General features: G+C 44.0%; 1 long non-coding RNA gene and 1 pseudogene across 2 annotated transcripts; one reads left to right on the top strand and one right to left on the bottom strand.

Moving 5' to 3' along the window:
- Positions 1-3,508: 3,508 nt before the first annotated feature.
- LOC309525416 lies at positions 3,509-15,744 on the bottom strand. Its single transcript, XR_014216253.1, has 2 exons — positions 10,755-15,744; positions 3,509-4,406 (listed from the first exon to the last, which is right to left on the bottom strand). It is a non-coding gene; the product is annotated as an uncharacterized lncRNA (long non-coding RNA).
- On the top strand, positions 8,129-10,689 carry LOC309525293 (large ribosomal subunit protein eL32 pseudogene; annotated as a pseudogene). The gene has a single exon. The product of its transcript is annotated as a large ribosomal subunit protein eL32 pseudogene (transcript).
- Positions 15,745-16,691: the final 947 nt, after the last annotated feature.

Genomic DNA, 16,691 nt, shown 5'->3' with positions numbered 1-16,691 from the left:
GGCAGCGTCATATAATTAATAAAATAGGCAGGGTTTTAATAGCACACTGGTGCCTTGGCCTTGACATTCTGTGCCAGCATGCAAGGTGAGTTATGCCTGCTGGGTACGAAGGTTTGATTAAACCCCAACACCACTGACACCCCATGACCAATCATTGAGGGTGTATCTTAGCCCTCCAATGTTTGGTGAGCGATGCTCACAACAGGTGCTGCTATTGGCTCAGTGCGCTTTCTTTACAGCAGAGAATTCTGACCCCAAAAAAATTGGTAATGGGAGCCACCTGCTCTGGGCACTAGGGATGGGGGGAAATTCAGTTGCCATTTAAAGGGGAACTTACTTAATTCACACTTTCAGAAACAATGCACATGCCGAAACACACCCACCCTTTGAAATTCACGCTTCTTCAGATTTTGGAATGCAGTCCCCCAGTCCAGTATCGTATACAAAAAATGCATATATTAAGGCAAAATATGCATAAAATTGCATATATTAGTGAAAATAATATACCAAAATTGCATTTTATTACAGAAAATCTCTTTGCAAAAATCAAAAACTAAAGTACATTAGACACAAACTAATGTAGGAATGTGGAGAATCCATTGTAGAGCTGGAAGGGATCACGAAGGGCATCTAGTCCAACCCACTGCAGTGCAGAAAACTAATTGTGCAATGCAGGGCTCAAACCCACAACCCTGAATCATATTGAGAGAGTTCGTGCTCTACCAACTGAGCTATCCCACAGGCCCTGAAAAACAGATAGAACCCAACATTTCCAGTGTCACTCATCTCTACCAGGCAAAGATGTTTGATGGGCATTCAGATTTCCTCTGCCCTTAATATACGCCCCCCCCCCCCAGTCCTTTCAGTGGGGCACACACAGAGGCAGCCCAAGTCATTTCACGGCCTAAGGTGAAAGACGCAATAACACCATTTTCCTTCTTCATACAGAAGTCAACCAGACTGGCGTTGGACTTTTACTTCATTATGAGTATTAGGATAGCACAGTGGTGGCAAACCTATGGCATGCGTGCCAGAGGGGGCACTCAGAGCCCTCCCTGTGGGCACGCGTGCCATCGCCCCAGCACAGAAGGCGAGGGCAGCGCGTCGAGTCCTCAGCTCAACTTGTGTCTGAGTAGAAGTGCCTTGAATGAGGCGTGGGTGGGTGGGTAGGTGGGTGTACAAAATAGAGCCACAACCTTCAGAGTGATTTTCCCTTGGGGAGCCTCCACTGTGGGTGGGGAGGGTGCAGCGCTTTGCATGCGCTCAGAAGCGCACTGCCACATTGGTGGGCCGCCGAGAGTTCTGAGCAGCCGCCTTCCTCCTCCTCCTCCTGCTGCTGCTGCTGCAAGGTTAAGGCTTTACACACCTTCTGGTTGGAGACAACGGGAGTGGATTCAGAAGTGGAGCCGAGGCTTTGCGCTCCCCACCGGAGCTGCCCGATCCCGCTCCTACTTGTGTGCAAGCAGGAGAAGGACGGAGATCTCAGCTGGGAAGCACGAAGCCTCCATTTCTGAGAGATCCTCACCCTGCTCCTGCTTGCTCGCGAGTAGGAGAGGGAGCGGGCAGCTCAGCTGAGGAGTGCCTGGCTGCCTTCAGGTGGTGCAGAGGCTCTCAGATGCTGCCTCCACCTTCCCCAACCCCAGCAACTATTCGGCCTGCCTGCCTTCAGATCTGACGCGGAGGTGGGGGCTCCTTTAAACTTCTCCCTTGAGGAGAGTGCAGCCGCGAACCCCTCAATGGAAAGTGTGACGGAGCCTGCACCTCCCCAGCTGAGCAGCCCCGATCCAGCTCCTGTTCCCGTGCAAGCAGCAATGCTGCCTAGCAGAGCAGCCAGATCCCACTCCTACTTGCCTGTAAGCAGGAGCAGGCTGGGGGGGGGGACATCCCTTGCCTGCTCGCTTGCCGCCCAGGCCCAGCCTTCCCTCACTCAGAGCCTCCGGAGCGGGGGGGGTGTTGCTGTTCCGCTTCTGAAAAAAGTTCGAAAACCAGAACACTCATTTTCGGGTTCCAAGCAGTTCGAGAACTAAGCTGTTCAAAAACCAAGGTACCACTGTATTGCTCCGCTCTTTCTTCACATGGATGCGCCAACCTCCCCTACTAAACTAAAACCTCAGTATTCAGGTTAAATTGCCGTGTTGTCACTTTGAGATAAATAAGTGGGTTTTGGGTTGCAGTTTGGGCACTCGGTCTCTAAAAGGTTCGCCATCTCTGTGATAGCATCTCACATGTGGGGGCCGAAGGGTAGATATAGAAGGGAGCCAGTGTGGTGTAGTGGTTAAGAGCGGTGGACTCGTAATCTGGTGAACCAGGTTCGTGTCTCCGCTCCTCCACATGCAGCTGCTGGGTGACCTTGGGCTAGTCACACTTCTCTGAAGTCTCTCAGCCTCACTCACCTCACAGAGTGTTTGCTGTGAGGGAGGAAGGGAAAGGAGAATGTTAGCCGCTTTGAGACTCCTTAGGGTACTGATAAAGCAGGATATCAAATCCAAACTCTTCTTCTGCTTCTCTTATACCTGTGCTATGTCTCACACAGAGCTCTATTCTCCTACATAAAATTATGGCCAGGAAGAACATCTGGTGGCTTCCACCACAGCCCCTCAAGACCAGCCACCTGAGGCAGTTGCCTCATTCTGCCTAACAGTAGGGCCGACCTTGAGCACACGTTCCTTTGCGTGTGCAAATTGCTCCACACAGCTAACATGAATAGAAAATTCTTGTGTGCATAAGCAACTCTGGCTGGAAGTGGCAGTTACCCCACTAGTAGGTACAAGAAGCTCACTTTCCACTTGACTGTCTGGTTAGATTCCTTCTGTGCCCAAAGGAGTCATTATCCAATGCCCTCGAGGTGGGGGGAACCCTTTTCCTTCATTCAGAGGGAAATATGCAAATACTTCCTCTTGCATGTTTCTTCCAACTGCCAGTGACTGGTTCTTTCTGTTATTTTATCAGGCTTACGCATCTAGGCAACATGTTTTCTAATTAGACTGGAAAACTACAAACAAATGGATCTCTTATCTTAAACAACAGAGGGCTTATAAACCCTCTTCCCTAAGGAGCAGCTGCTAGCAGTTGACCCATGCTGGCTTACAGGACATTTGCGTGATTATAAATGATAGAATAATAGAATGTCATCGTTTGCTAATAAATCTGGAATGGATTTGGTACACCTCTACTCACTGGGTTTGCAAGCCCAGATTCTGAGCCACTAAACCCACCCTGTTAACTGGTAGTAGTAGTACTGGTAGTAGTAGTAATAATAGTTTATTTATACTCCACCCATCTGGCTGGGTTTCCCCGCCACTCTGGGAGGCTTCCAACAGAAGATTAAAAATACATTAAAACATCAGACATTAAAAACTTCCCTTTTGATAATTACTACCTTTCATGAGTGCATCCATAAATATTCAGGCCAGGAAGAATGGACTGTTTGGATGGTTGCAAGGGCTGGGCAGATGTTTTATTATGGCTGTGCAAACATGCAGAGAAGATTGCATTAGAGCAAACAATAGATATTTCTAATGCAAATATTTTATTTGGAGTTTTTTTATTGTGCAAGAAGCAGTCATAATTGTCTTCTCGCTTGTAACCAAGTGGGTGGCATACTACAGAAAATAGTTCTTGATAGACAGAAGAGTTGGGTAGGTAGGTAGAGAGAGACAGATAACGTATACATGTATCATATAAACAAATAGACATAACTGCACTTCAGGTAAAAATGCAACATTACAGGATAGTTCGATTGAACGGTGGCTGGAATTTGCTCTGCAATTCACCAAAGCTGAATTGTATCTTCAATGACAGGGTGAGTAATCTTCTTTTTCCAGTTGTCACTCAACTTCCAAGAGCTATTCAGGAAAGATTTACAACAGGAGCCAGTCTGGACTTGGAATACTCATTGCTGACATGTGTGTGGTAAATAGAAGGTATGGTTCTATATCAGCCGCAGGAGAACCCTGGAGAACCTGGCTGTGTAAAAATTAATCCTCATCAGAGGGTTGTTTAGGAGGTTTCCCTGAATCATCCCACTCTGGCAGTGGTGGCCAAGGTGCAACAGGCATCAGAGGAGATGGTAGAAAAGGGTCATCAGGCAGCGGTGGCTTAGGAGGACTGGATGGTCCAGGAAACGGTTGTGGTTTGTTAGGGCCTAAAGGTGTTGGTGGTTGTGGGGACCTTGGACGTCCAGGATCAGGAGATGTAGGGGGGCCTTCTGGCCACGGCTTCCCAGGCACCAAAGGCCCCAGTGGTTGAGGACCTTCAGGCTTGGGTGGTCCCACAGGCCAAGGTTTCTCTGGAACGGGAACCAATGGATTGTCGGGTTTCGGCACAGGAGGGACTCCTCTTGATCCGGAAGGGCCAGGCCCTGGGTGACTTGAAGACATGTTGAGCCACCACAGGAGGGTGCAGAGCTAGAGAATCCAGGAGGGGAGAAGGTGAAGATCTTTTGCAACATCTGAGAGTATAAAATGAGCTGATAGAATCTAGCACAAAGCAGTCATAAACGTAAGAGTTTAAAAAAGAGTTTGTAGTACCATGTACTTTCCAAACAGACTGAACTCAAACCAATGTCTAATTTCCAATATGCAAAGACTCAAACCTGTCAGGGAGACCTTGAATCCCCTTCCCCGGGGGATTAAATCAAGTTGATAGACTATGCCAAAATGGTGAAACTAACTGGGAAGCTCAGGAACCAAGAAGATAATAACTTTAAAAAAAGAGTGGGGAAAGTTTATAATTTATATACAAGATAATTGTAAGCAGGTTAAAACATGGACAGGATTTTAAACACACTTGTAATGTAACAGAATGTATGGATGATTTAGAAAGACTAAAAATTGGAGAAGTATTGATATGCAGTGGAAAACAGTATCATGGAAGGGATGGGAGGAAGTCAAGAGATTCAGAGTAATCTCGATATTTGGATTCGGAATTGATTTTGTTATGTGCAAAATCAAACAAAATTTATTTCCAAAAATAAAAAGGAAGCCCTTTAATCCCACATTTTTGCAAGTAGCCAGTTATCCAAACAGCCATCTTATGCTCAGAAATGGCCTCGCTGCAGTTACGGTAAACAGTACATGCTAACATATTTCACTAGAAGTCACTGCAAGCCAATACCTTTGTAGGAAAATAATGAACTCTCTTCATCACTGTTACAAACATTAATTGCTAAGATAAAACGTAGCCATGTATTTATTTCTTGTTACACTCCTCCTTATATTAATAAAATAATATATTCTTAGGAGTCTTTATCCTTGCTATTATTATTTTTAAAAGATCCAAAAGCCATAAAAACTGCAAATATAATGCTCAGAGCTGTTCCACTGAATCATTTATATTATAGAAATTTAAATACCTTTACTGTCAAACACACTACAGTACCCCCAAGCCCACTCTGATAATGGCTATACCTAAAGGCTGAGAGATGTTGCCTTTGGCTCCCTCAGGAAAGCAGCAGTCACTCCTCTGGGAAGCTCACGGCTTTGGTGCTTTGAGGGCTCTGCCTGGCTTATAAACCCTCAAGGACCAGATAAACCAGAGCTGTGGGAGTTTCTCAAATAGCTCCATCTCCACCCACAGTGGAAGCAACTTTCCAGGCATCCTAACAAAGTCCACTGGGGGGGAGGGGGTGGCAGGAAATGTGTGTCAGCATATTGGGGAGTCACTCAGACCTGTACAGGGCATAGGATGCTGAGTCAGAGAAAAACCAGGTGAGCCAGGGCAATAACAGCCGCTGGGAAGAGGTTTGTCAACAGGACACAGCTAGTGATATGGAGTTAGACTAAGATGCTCCAATAGGAGTCCCTGGAAACTTACTGGTAGAGAAGCTCTTTGATTTGCATTCTTATTATATGGGCATATAGTGCCTTCAGTGTTTTTTTGGTGTTTAATGGTGAAGAAGAAGAAGAAGAAGAAGAAGAAGAAGAAGAAGAAGACCAGAAGTTTTTTTATTAGGCATTTCAGGTCAAGATATGCCAAAAGAGAAGAAGAAACTTCTTATGTATGCTACAACTGCAGCTAGGAGAATGCTAGCCCATAGACTGAAAAGTGATGAAATACCAAAGACCAATGGCAAGAAAAGCTGGTGGAATATGCTGAAATGGCGAAGCTAACTGAAAGACTCCGAGACAAAGACAACATAGAGTTTTAAAAAGACTGGGAACCATATATGATGTATCTACAGAGGCAATGTAAAGAAATGAACTCACTGGCAGGGTTTAAATAAACACTTACAATTAATAAAATAAATATAGAAATTAATGTTGTTGTTGTTTAGTCGTTTAGTCGTGTCCGACTCTTTGTGACCCCATGGACCAGAGCACGCCAGGCACTCCTGTCTTCCACTCCACCTCCCGCAGTTTGGTCAGACTCATGTTTGTAGCTTCGAGAACACTGTCCAACCATCTTGTCCTCGGTTGTCCCCTTCTCCTTGTGCCCTCCATCTTTCCCAACATCAGGGTCTTTTCCAAGGAGTCTTCTCTTCTCATGAGGTGGCCAAAGTATTGGAGCCTCAGCTTCACGATCTGTCCTTCAAGTGAGCACTCAGGGCTGATTTCCTTAAGAATGGAGAGGTTTGATCTTCTTGCAGTCCATGGGACTCTCAAGAGTCTCCTCCAGCACCATAATTCAAAAGCAGCAATTCTTCAGTGATCAGCCTTCTTTATGGTCCAGCTCTCACTTCCATACATCACTACTGGGAAAACCATGGCTTTAACTATATGGACCTTTGTTGGCAAGGTGATGTCTCTGCTTTTTAAGATGCTGTCTAGGTTTGCCATTGCCTTTCTCCCAAGGAGCAGGCGTCTTTTAATTTTGTGACTGCTGTCACCATCTGCAGTAATCAGGGAGGCAAAGAAAGTAAAATCTCTCACTGCCTCCATTTCTTCCCCTTCTATTTGCCAGGAGGTGATGGGACCAGTGGCCATGATCTTCGTTTTTTGATGTTGAGCTTCAGACCATATTTTGTGCTCTCTTCTTTCACCCTCATTAAAAGGTTCTTTAATTCCTCCTCACTTTCTGCCATCAAGGTTGTGTCATCTGCATATCTGAGGTTGTTGATATTTCTTCCGGCGATCTTAATTCCGGCTTGGGATTCATCCAGCCCAGCCTTTCGCATGATGAATTCTGCATATAAGTTGAATAGGCAGGGAGACAATATACAGCCTTGCCGTACTCCTTTCCCAATTTTGTTGTTCCATATCCAAAATTGTTGTTCCATATCCAGTTCTAACTGTAGCTTCTTGTCCCACATAGAGATTTCTCAGGAGACAGATGAGGTGATCAGGCACTCCCATTTCTTTAAGAGAAATTACATAGAGGATGTTAAAACGAGAATAATAATATTGATATAAAGAATTGAAAATGAATATATACTATAGGAAGCAGGGGAAGTTAATATGTAAAAAAAACAACAACCCAGAAAGGGAAGTTGAGGGAAGTTGGGGGGTTGGAATTGGAGAATTGTATTTCTTTTTTGTTATTTGATATGTATAATGTAAAAATTGTAAAACTTAATCAAAACAGAAGAAGAAGAAGAAGAAGAAGAAGAAGAAGAAGAAGAAGAAGAAGAAGAAGAAGAACAACAACAACAACAACAACAACAACAACAACAACAACAACAACTAGAACTGTAGGTTCTCTCCCCAAGGAGCTTACAGTTAAGAGCTGCCCCTGGCCCAAAACAGAAGTAGATCTGAAATTTCCAGAGAAACTAAATTGATAAGATTAGTGAAGAAGTGAAATATTGGGGGGAGGGAGGGGAAGAAGAAGAGAAGGAGGAGGAGGAGGAGGAGTTTGGATTTGATATCCCGCTTTATCACTCCCCTTCAGGAGTCTCAAAGCAGCTAACATTCTCCTTTCCCTTCCTCCCCCACAACAAACACTCTGTGAGGTGAGTGAGGCTGAGAGACTTCAGAGAAGTGTGACTAGCCCAAGGTCACCCAGCAGCTGCATGTGGAGGAGCGGGGAAGCAAATGTTAGAGTTCCGCCCCTGTAAGCCGTCATTAGAAATGTCATGGGGTCGTAGAAGGATTTTGCTAAGAGACTGATGAGATCATGTCATCATCATGTCCAAAGCACTTTTGTCTGTGTGCTGGTGTGCAACGCCGGGCGTTTAACTAGTGAAGGGAAAACCCTGGTGATCCTTGCTGATTCATGCACGGTGTATTATGGCTCAGAATGGGGTTGCCCTGGCCAAATGCATGCCAAGATGAGCTCTACAACACCTTATGAGACAAACTAGATTGTGAATATTTGCATGGCAAATTTGTCGGCTTCGCTGTCAACATCATGCAGTTGACTAAGCAGATTGCTCCCAAAGTCCGCACTATTATGTCTCAGTCTCTTAATCCAAAGCAAATTTACCCAACGGGTCTCATGTCTAATTAAACATGCTTAGGTTGCATTGCACGGCCACTTTTATACTTAAGGTTTACATTTTCATTTATATTAATGTCTGATGATTGCAATGAGGATTACAAAGCGAAGGAAATGCGTTTGTATTGCAAGTGAGCATCCCAGCCAATGCAGTTATTTATCTTTGACTTACAGAGCAACTGAAGCAAGAATGACTTTAAGCCTCACAAGTGAAAAACTCCCAAAGAGGCCACAGCAGCTTTGGGGCAGAGGTTTGTAATTCTCGCTAATGAGATACATTTTCCTTGCCCCTGAATGTCTGAAGAGTGTGAAGAAAACAGGGCCGGGCCAAGTTACCATACGACGTTTAGAAGACATCTGAAGGCAGCCCTGTATAGGGAAGATTTTAATGTTTAATGTTTTGTTATGTTTTTATATATGCTGGAAGACACCCAGAGTGGCAGGGGAAACCCAGTCAGATGAGCGGGGTACAAATAATAAAACTGTTGTTGCTGTTGTTATGCAGCTTGAGGTGAAAGAGTTTACTTATGCCACATTTATATACTGCTTGATTATCACAAAAATCTAAATGCAGTTCCCAAAAAGAACAAACCAATAAGAATATCAATTAAAAGAACAGTTAAAAACAACAACACTCAAAAACAATTAATGATAAACACATACAAACACATGGCAGCTTCCACATGCTCAGATAGGTTTGCCTAGACTAAATTGCTTTTAGCAGGTGTGGAAATTATTATTATTATTATTATTATTATTATTATTATTATTATTTTATTATTTATAACTCACCCATATGGCTGGGTTTCCCCAGCCACTCTGAGTGGCTTAACAGTACAGTGGTACCTCGGGTTACATACGCTTCAGGTTACATACGCTTCAGTTTAAAGACTCCGTTAGCCCAGAAATATTGCTTCAGGTTAAGAACTTTGCTTCAGGATGAGAACGGAAATTGTGCTCTGGCGGCGCGGCAGCAGCAGGAGGCCCCATTAGCTAAAGTGGTGCTTCAGGTTAAAAACAGTTTCAGGTTCAGTACGGACCTCCGGAACGAATTAAGTACTTAACCCGAGGTACCACTGTATACATAAAACATAATGCCTGAAATCAATAGGCAGGGAGTTCCACTTCCTCTCTGTGCTCTCTATCTGCATGGGTGCTGCCATTCTCTAGCAGACATTATGCTGGCCCTCAGACTTCTCACCAAGTCTAAAATACCGGTAATCAAGAAGAGGATCAAGAAGTTCATCTGCCATCAGTCTGATCACTATGATTCAGCGTAACTGGCACGAGCTCTCAGGTATTGACAACAGAGTCTGCAGAAGGTTCCAGGGCCAAATCTTGAGGCCCGACATTGGGCATGGCAGTAGTAAGAAGACAATGCACATGTTGCCTTCAGGATTCAGAAAATTCTTTGTCCACGGCGCAGAGATTTCTCACAATGTTTCGTCCAAGAATTGGAAAAGTCATTGTTGAAAGAGCAGCTCAGCTTGCTATCAAAATTACCCAGCCAACTGCCAGACTTCACAGTGAGGAGAATGAATAAAGAGTTGCTCTTGTACAACTGTATTTAATGAAATGTCAAAAAGTTATAAAAAAAATTAGGGAGTTCCCAAGTATGGGTGCTGCAACACTAAAAATAAATAAATCCATATTTAATAAGGATAGAATGGTCCGTCTCTCGCTGGTTCCACATGTAGAAACCAACTGGAGGGGAATCCTGTCAGTCTGCATTTCTTAGTACAGAAAGTATTGATCGGATGTGTAGAGATCTTTCCTATTCAGCTTTTTGTGCTCTATAGCTCCTTACTCCTCCTTACAACTAGCTGAAAGAGAATCTATCAGGCATAATAAGCAAATATGTAACATTTGTTTGTGTTATGTATTGGAGTTCTCACCCTGGCCACCGGGGGGATTGTGTATGTAGTTTTCACTCAGGTCCACGTCAGTTAATTTAGGCGGGAAACCCTGGGCTGTTGTTGTTACAATGTTGACAGCCTATAAAAGCAGGTCGGCTGAGCTGTTTGCTGTTCAGTTCAGTTTACTCAGCTTACTTATTAAGAACTACAGTGGTACCTCGGGTTAAGTACTTAATTCGTTCCGGAGGTCTGTACTTAACCTGAAACTGTTCTTAACCTGAAGCATCACTTTAGCTAATGGGGCCTCCTGCTGCTGCCGCGCCGCCAGAGCACGATTTCTGTTCTCATCCTGAAGCAAAGTTCTTAACCTGAAGCACAATTTCTGGGTTAGCGGAGTCTGTAACCTGAAGCGTATGTAACCTGAGGTACCACTGTACTTGGAGAAATCTCTGTGTCGTCTGCTATGCCACAAGCCACTGAAAATGTGGGGAAGAGCGAGTCTTTGTGTTGTGTATGCCTCATCACCTCTGCTTATAGCCTCAAAGAAGATATGGTTCACATATTTTCAGGCTTTCCTGTGAAAACCGCAAATGCTCTTTTGCTTTCTGAAATCTCACATTCTTGGGCTCACCCCAAGCGTTCCTGGACTGGTTGCCAGATGTTCTCCAGACTTTGACTTGATGACAACAATGCAGGCTGTGAGATCCCTGATCCGTAAGATCACTGAAGGCGGCGAAACAAAGCTAACAATGAATCATCAGATTATTTGGGTTCTGACTGTTGATCATGCTGCAAGAAAAGATCGGAGGAAGGTTTTCATTTGCTTAGTGATGTCAGTGATTAGGCCACCAGTTTCATTATGACTGTTGAATGTACACTTTTTGCCAATGCTCAAAACTGTACATGCACTTTCCTTTCCTGCGCTCAGTTCAAGGCACTGCTTACTTTTATTTCATTGATTTGTAAATTCATGTATAAGCAAGGCTTTTTTTTTAGCCGGAACTTGCCAGAACCCTACCCCACCCCCAAAAAAGCTTCCATCCAGGAGATTAAACATGGGATGAGGGCAAAGTTTTAATAGGATGATCAGATGTAAGGCTGGGCAGGGGTTTTGTTTTGTTTTTGTCTCTTTAAACATGCAGGTGGATTTCCTGGGATCTCCTCCCTCTCACCTCAGCCTCCCAGGAACTTTTTGAGTTTCCTTATTCCAAATGTAGATTGCCTAGGCCTCCCTGTGTTTACTGATACAGAGGCCTAGGTGGGCCAATTCACTTACCTCTGGCTGGTCGCCATGGAGATGCTTCGGCTACCATGTTGGGTTGCCATGGAGCTCTGCATCCTGGGAACCAGCTGGTTCTGCTACCAATTGTAGGATGCTTAGAGAGATCTGGAGATGGGGATGGGATCCAACCCCAGGCTGAGCTACTAGCAGAGCAGGGGATGAAGCTAGCCAGCATAATAGGGTGTAGGTATATTTGCCTTCTGAAGTTCCTTTATTAGTGAACTATTTGTAAACACAGCTTTTGGCTGTCTTTCCCTCCTCTAAAATCTTATACAGTGGATGCTCGGGTTGCGAACGTGATCTGTGCGGGAGGCACATTCGCAACCCGCAGCGTTCGCAACCCATGACCCGCGCATCTGCGCACACGCGGGTCACAATTCAGCACTTCTGCGCACGCTCAAAGCATGATTTAGCGCTTCTGTGCAAGCGCCGAAACCCAGAAGTAACCCGTTCCTGTACTTCCGGGTTTGGCGCAGTGCGCATCCCAAAATCGCACAACCCGAAGCATCTGTAACCCAAGGTAAGACTGTACTGTGGTTTTGTTTTCAGAAAAGAAGAAATGGCTCACTTGATAGCATTAATGGTCCATTTGTTGCTGTTACTGACGGTTCTAATGGTGTTTTTTTCCAGATTGTAATAATGAAGAAATAAAGTTGGTTTTTTCGATGATCCCCAGCACTATACTTTGATGGTATACTGGCTACTCCTTGCACTATCTAGAAGAGCTTATCTGATGGGTGCACATAAGAAAATAGAGTGTAACTTAAAAAAAATAAATCAGCCCTAATTTTGAAATGCAACGCAGTGCAATGAAATTTCATAACTCTTGGAATATCAGATGTGGATAACTGATCATCAAATATTTGCAGAATATCCAGAGACTATTTGCAAATACTAGGAATGACCATTGGTTGTGTGCAGCGTGATTAACATAGTGAATTTGGCTGATTCATGACAGGTTGCTCAAATTCCTCCTGAATTGGATTGCATCATTAACAAGCATGTCAAGGTGAATTAGGCAGTTCCCAGCGTTTGTGTAGCTCCATTGCCTTGTTTTCCCCCTAAAAGTTCAACACACAACCTCCCCCATCTCCCCTTCTTTCCTGAGAAATGAAAGCAAGCCCACAGGAGAAATTCCCAGATTTGAAGAGGGGAGAGCATGGGGAGATCTTTTATTTCAACATGCAGCTTTTGATGCAGCTTAGGTCCAGGCTATTTTGGAATTTGAGTGACAACTAAGAAAAGAAGATAATTTGAGCGCACAAAATGTGTTCTTATGAGACACTCAACTTTGATAGTGCTGGGCATCACCTGTTCCAAGAAGTGGGAATTGTACAAGAAGCTCCCCATAAAATATGTTAACATGAACTGCATTTTCTCTGCTCTAATGCACAATTTATGAATATGATCGTTTCTGCATACATTTCCAGCTTCAAAGCACCTCTTTGACTCTAAAACCTGAATTTGCTGGTATGCACGGTGCACCTACAAAATAGTGACAGACTGGAAACGACCACCATAATTTCACACAAGAGAAAAGTCTGATTTGCTTCTGCAACCAAGAGGGAAATGGTTATATGTGTGAGTGTCTACTGCCCTCTAGTGGAGAGTATCATATCTACTGGTTGTGTGTCTCTCCATTGCCACCTCCTGGAGAAAATAAAACAGAGACTAGACTTGTTTTTAAGGCAGTTCAAGACCAAGGCACATTGATATGAATGTGTGAGCAGCATTATTATACCCATGTGCAGATGAGAAGGGGGATGTTAAAAGACAGGAACATAGGGAGCAGCCTTACAGTCCACGAAACCATTGTTCAGCTATAGATGGGCCCCAGTATTGTCTAGGTCATTTTAGGAATGGAAAGCTCTGCAAATCTTGGTTCCCTCCATTTCTCATTTTTCCAATCTTAAAATCAGTTCCCCACATTTGAGTAGTATTTATTTATTTATTTTTAAAAAATATCCTCTTGAGAACTCCTTAGCATTTTAGTGCAATCTTCTCCCAATGCACATAGCTTTGTATGCAGTTTTGACTAATATATACATTTTTGCCACCAGTTTCTCCTTATACGATGCATCTGTTAAGTTGTGGGTGAACATATCAGATGATACAGCTATTCTTCAAACAGCTCTTGTTTATTCACAGGCCAGAACTGAATTGAACTGAAGGGTTCAGCCAGCCTGCTTATATAGAGCTCCACTACTACGCAACAGTAACCACTTTCTGTAACTATCCAATCACTGAATGTCACTTTCAATCCCTTATTTGCATATGTGGACCTGAGTGAAAACTATCTACAGTATTCCCCCGCTGGCCCAGGGTGAGAATTTCAGTACATAACAGCATCTATCTATCTATTTTCACTTATATCTTCCTTTTTACACACAGTTTCCCCTGATGCGTGCATTCTTGTAAACACTGGCTGGTTGGAGAAGTGTATCGCAAAATGCAGCTAAGTGCAAATTCTGAAAGACCAGCTGTGTTTCAATTTGCATACTGTTTCCAAATGTGTGGATTTGATGGCTTCTGCTTAAAATATGTGCTGAATTGAATCCCACCCACCCCCATCCCTAGTCATTGGTCTTTCACGGGTGGCCCAGTGAGACCCACAACTGGGGTGGGTCATAACAGCTGCACTACGACCATACAGATATATGGTAAAAATAAAATAAAAGATATGGGTCTCTGCATGCATGTTTGGGTTACAAGTTAGTCCGCAGTCTAAAAAGATTGAAAATTGCTGGGCTGAAGGAAGCTGTAGCCTTCCTGGTGTTGTTGGACTCTAACTATACCTGATAATATGCTGGCTGGAGTTCATGGGAGTTACCGTAGTTTGTCTATTAATCAGAATAGTATCTGAAGTATCTGGAAAAGTGTGCATGCACACCACACAAAAGCTCATACCTAAAACTACTCAGTTGGTCTCTAAGGTGCTACATTATAATTTTTAAACTCTTTTGGAAGAATTCTTTTAAATACTTTCTTAGATCATATAACTTTTTTGAAAACTTGATTCTTCTGAGGGAGTTTTAAGGTTTTTAAGAAGAGTCTTTTTAACTATCTTCTAAAAGAATTGCTTTAATTTATTTCGACTGCGGCAGACCAACACGGCTACCTACTTGAATCAGAGACTGGTTAATAATAATAATAATAATAATAATAATAATAATTTATTTATACCCCGCCCATCTGGCTGAGTTTCCCCAGCCACTCTGGGCGGCTCCAAACAAAATATCAAAAACACGATAAAACATCAAACATTAAAAACTTCCCTAAACAGGGCTGCCTTCAGATGTCTCCTAAAAGTTGGGTGGTTGTTTATTTCCTTGACATCTGTTGAGAGAGCATTCCACAGGGCAGGTGCCATCACCAAGAAGGCCCTCTGCCTGGTTCCGTGTAACCTCGCAGTGAGGGAACTGACAGAAGGCCCTCGGCGCTGGGCCTCAGTGTCCGGGCCTCAGTTGGTGTGGTGGTTCCCCATTTTGCTCCGCTGTGTCACCCCATCATCTTTCTCTTCAGGTCTTCTTGGCGAGTTTGCCACAGACACCTGGCTGGCTATTGTGAGAACAGAATGCTGGACTAGATGAGCTATTGGCCTGATCCGGCATATTAGTGATTCCACTCAGTGAGTGACCGAATCTGGCTGTGCTCTGATGTCCATCCATCCCATCTTCGTCACCAGTATTAAATAGTGGGTGGACATATCAGACGACACAGAGATGTCTCCAAGTAGCTCTTTATAAGTAAGCTGGAACTGAACTGAACTGAACAGCTCAGCCGGCCTGCTTTTATAGGCAGCCAGCTGTCAACATTGTAACAACAACACCCCAGAGTTTCCCGCCTAAATTAACTGCCATGGACCTGAGTGAAAACTATATACACAATACCCCTGGTGGCCAGGGTGAGAACCTCAATATATAACACAGCAGGGTTCATTTTATGTTCTCAGAGTGTCTGGAACATGACAGGGATGAATGTGTACAGTTCCAATTCCACATATACCTTACCATGGGAGTACAATTATTTGGTAGCACCAGGGGCCACCAATCTAGAGGTAGCCACAGGCCAAGGGGATAATAAGGATGAGGAACTCCCAAGAAACACGTGGCCAGCAATGTAATGCTGCCAATTCCAAGATGGCTGCCCTTCTAATGCAAGGATCTACTCCGAGTGATTCTCTTCTGAGTAAAGGCTGCTCTCCTATGGTCACAATACATTGTGTATCCCTCACACGTCATAGAATCATAGAATTGTGGAGTTGGAAGGGACCCCAAGGATCATCTAGTCCAGCCCCCTGAAATGCAGGAATATGCAGCTGCCCCATATGGGGATCGAACCTGCAACCTTGGCATTACCAGCCCTATGCTCCAACCAACTGAGCTATCCAGTCATTCCCACGTTGGCTGAGTGAGATCTAACTGCTCAGCCCCACTCCCTTACCTCAGAGAGCATCAGTAGAGGCTTTTGCCTAGCAGGCAGAGGGCTAAAAGGGCAGTACTGAGAAAATACAACAGTATGAGTTGCAGTGGTAACTGGTACCCATTAGGACTGGTATAGTGAAAGGCAGGGAGTCCCCCCACACACACACCTTTTAACGTATGTGGTGGACCTTTAAGGCAATACAAACCTATTGGGAGATAAATTTTAAAAAATAAAAAAGTCCAGTAACACCTTTTGTTGTTGTTTAGTTGTTTAGTCGTGTCCGACTCTTCGTGACCCCACGGACCAGAGCACGCCAGGCACTCCTGTCTTCCACTGCCTCCCGCAGTTTGGTCAATTCATGCTGGTAGCTTCGAGAACACTGTCCAACCATCTCGTCCTCTGTCATCCCCTTCTCCTTGTGCCCTCCATCTTTCCCAGCATCAGGGTCTTTTCCAGGGAGTCTTCTCTTCTCATGAGGTGGCCAAAGTATTGGCGCCTCAGCTTCAGGCCCTGTCCTTCCAGTGAGCACTCAGGGCTGATTTCCTTCAGAATGGATAAGCTTAATTTCCGTCATGGGACTCTCAAGTGTCTCCTCCAGCACCATAATTCAAAAGCATCAATTCTTCGGCGATCAGCCTTCTTGGTCTCTAAGGTGCTACTGGACATTTATTTATTTATTTATTTATTTATTTATTTATTTATTTATTTTTTACTTATTTTGACTGTGTCAGACCAATATGGCTACCTACTTGAAT

The sequence above is a fragment of the Podarcis vaucheri genome (genome assembly GCF_965113315.1).
Source record: "Podarcis vaucheri genome assembly, chromosome: 2".
Lineage (NCBI taxonomy): Eukaryota > Metazoa > Chordata > Lepidosauria > Squamata > Lacertidae > Podarcis > Podarcis vaucheri.
Note: the sequence above shows the minus strand (reverse complement) of the source record. Positions and strands in the feature narration are given on the sequence as shown.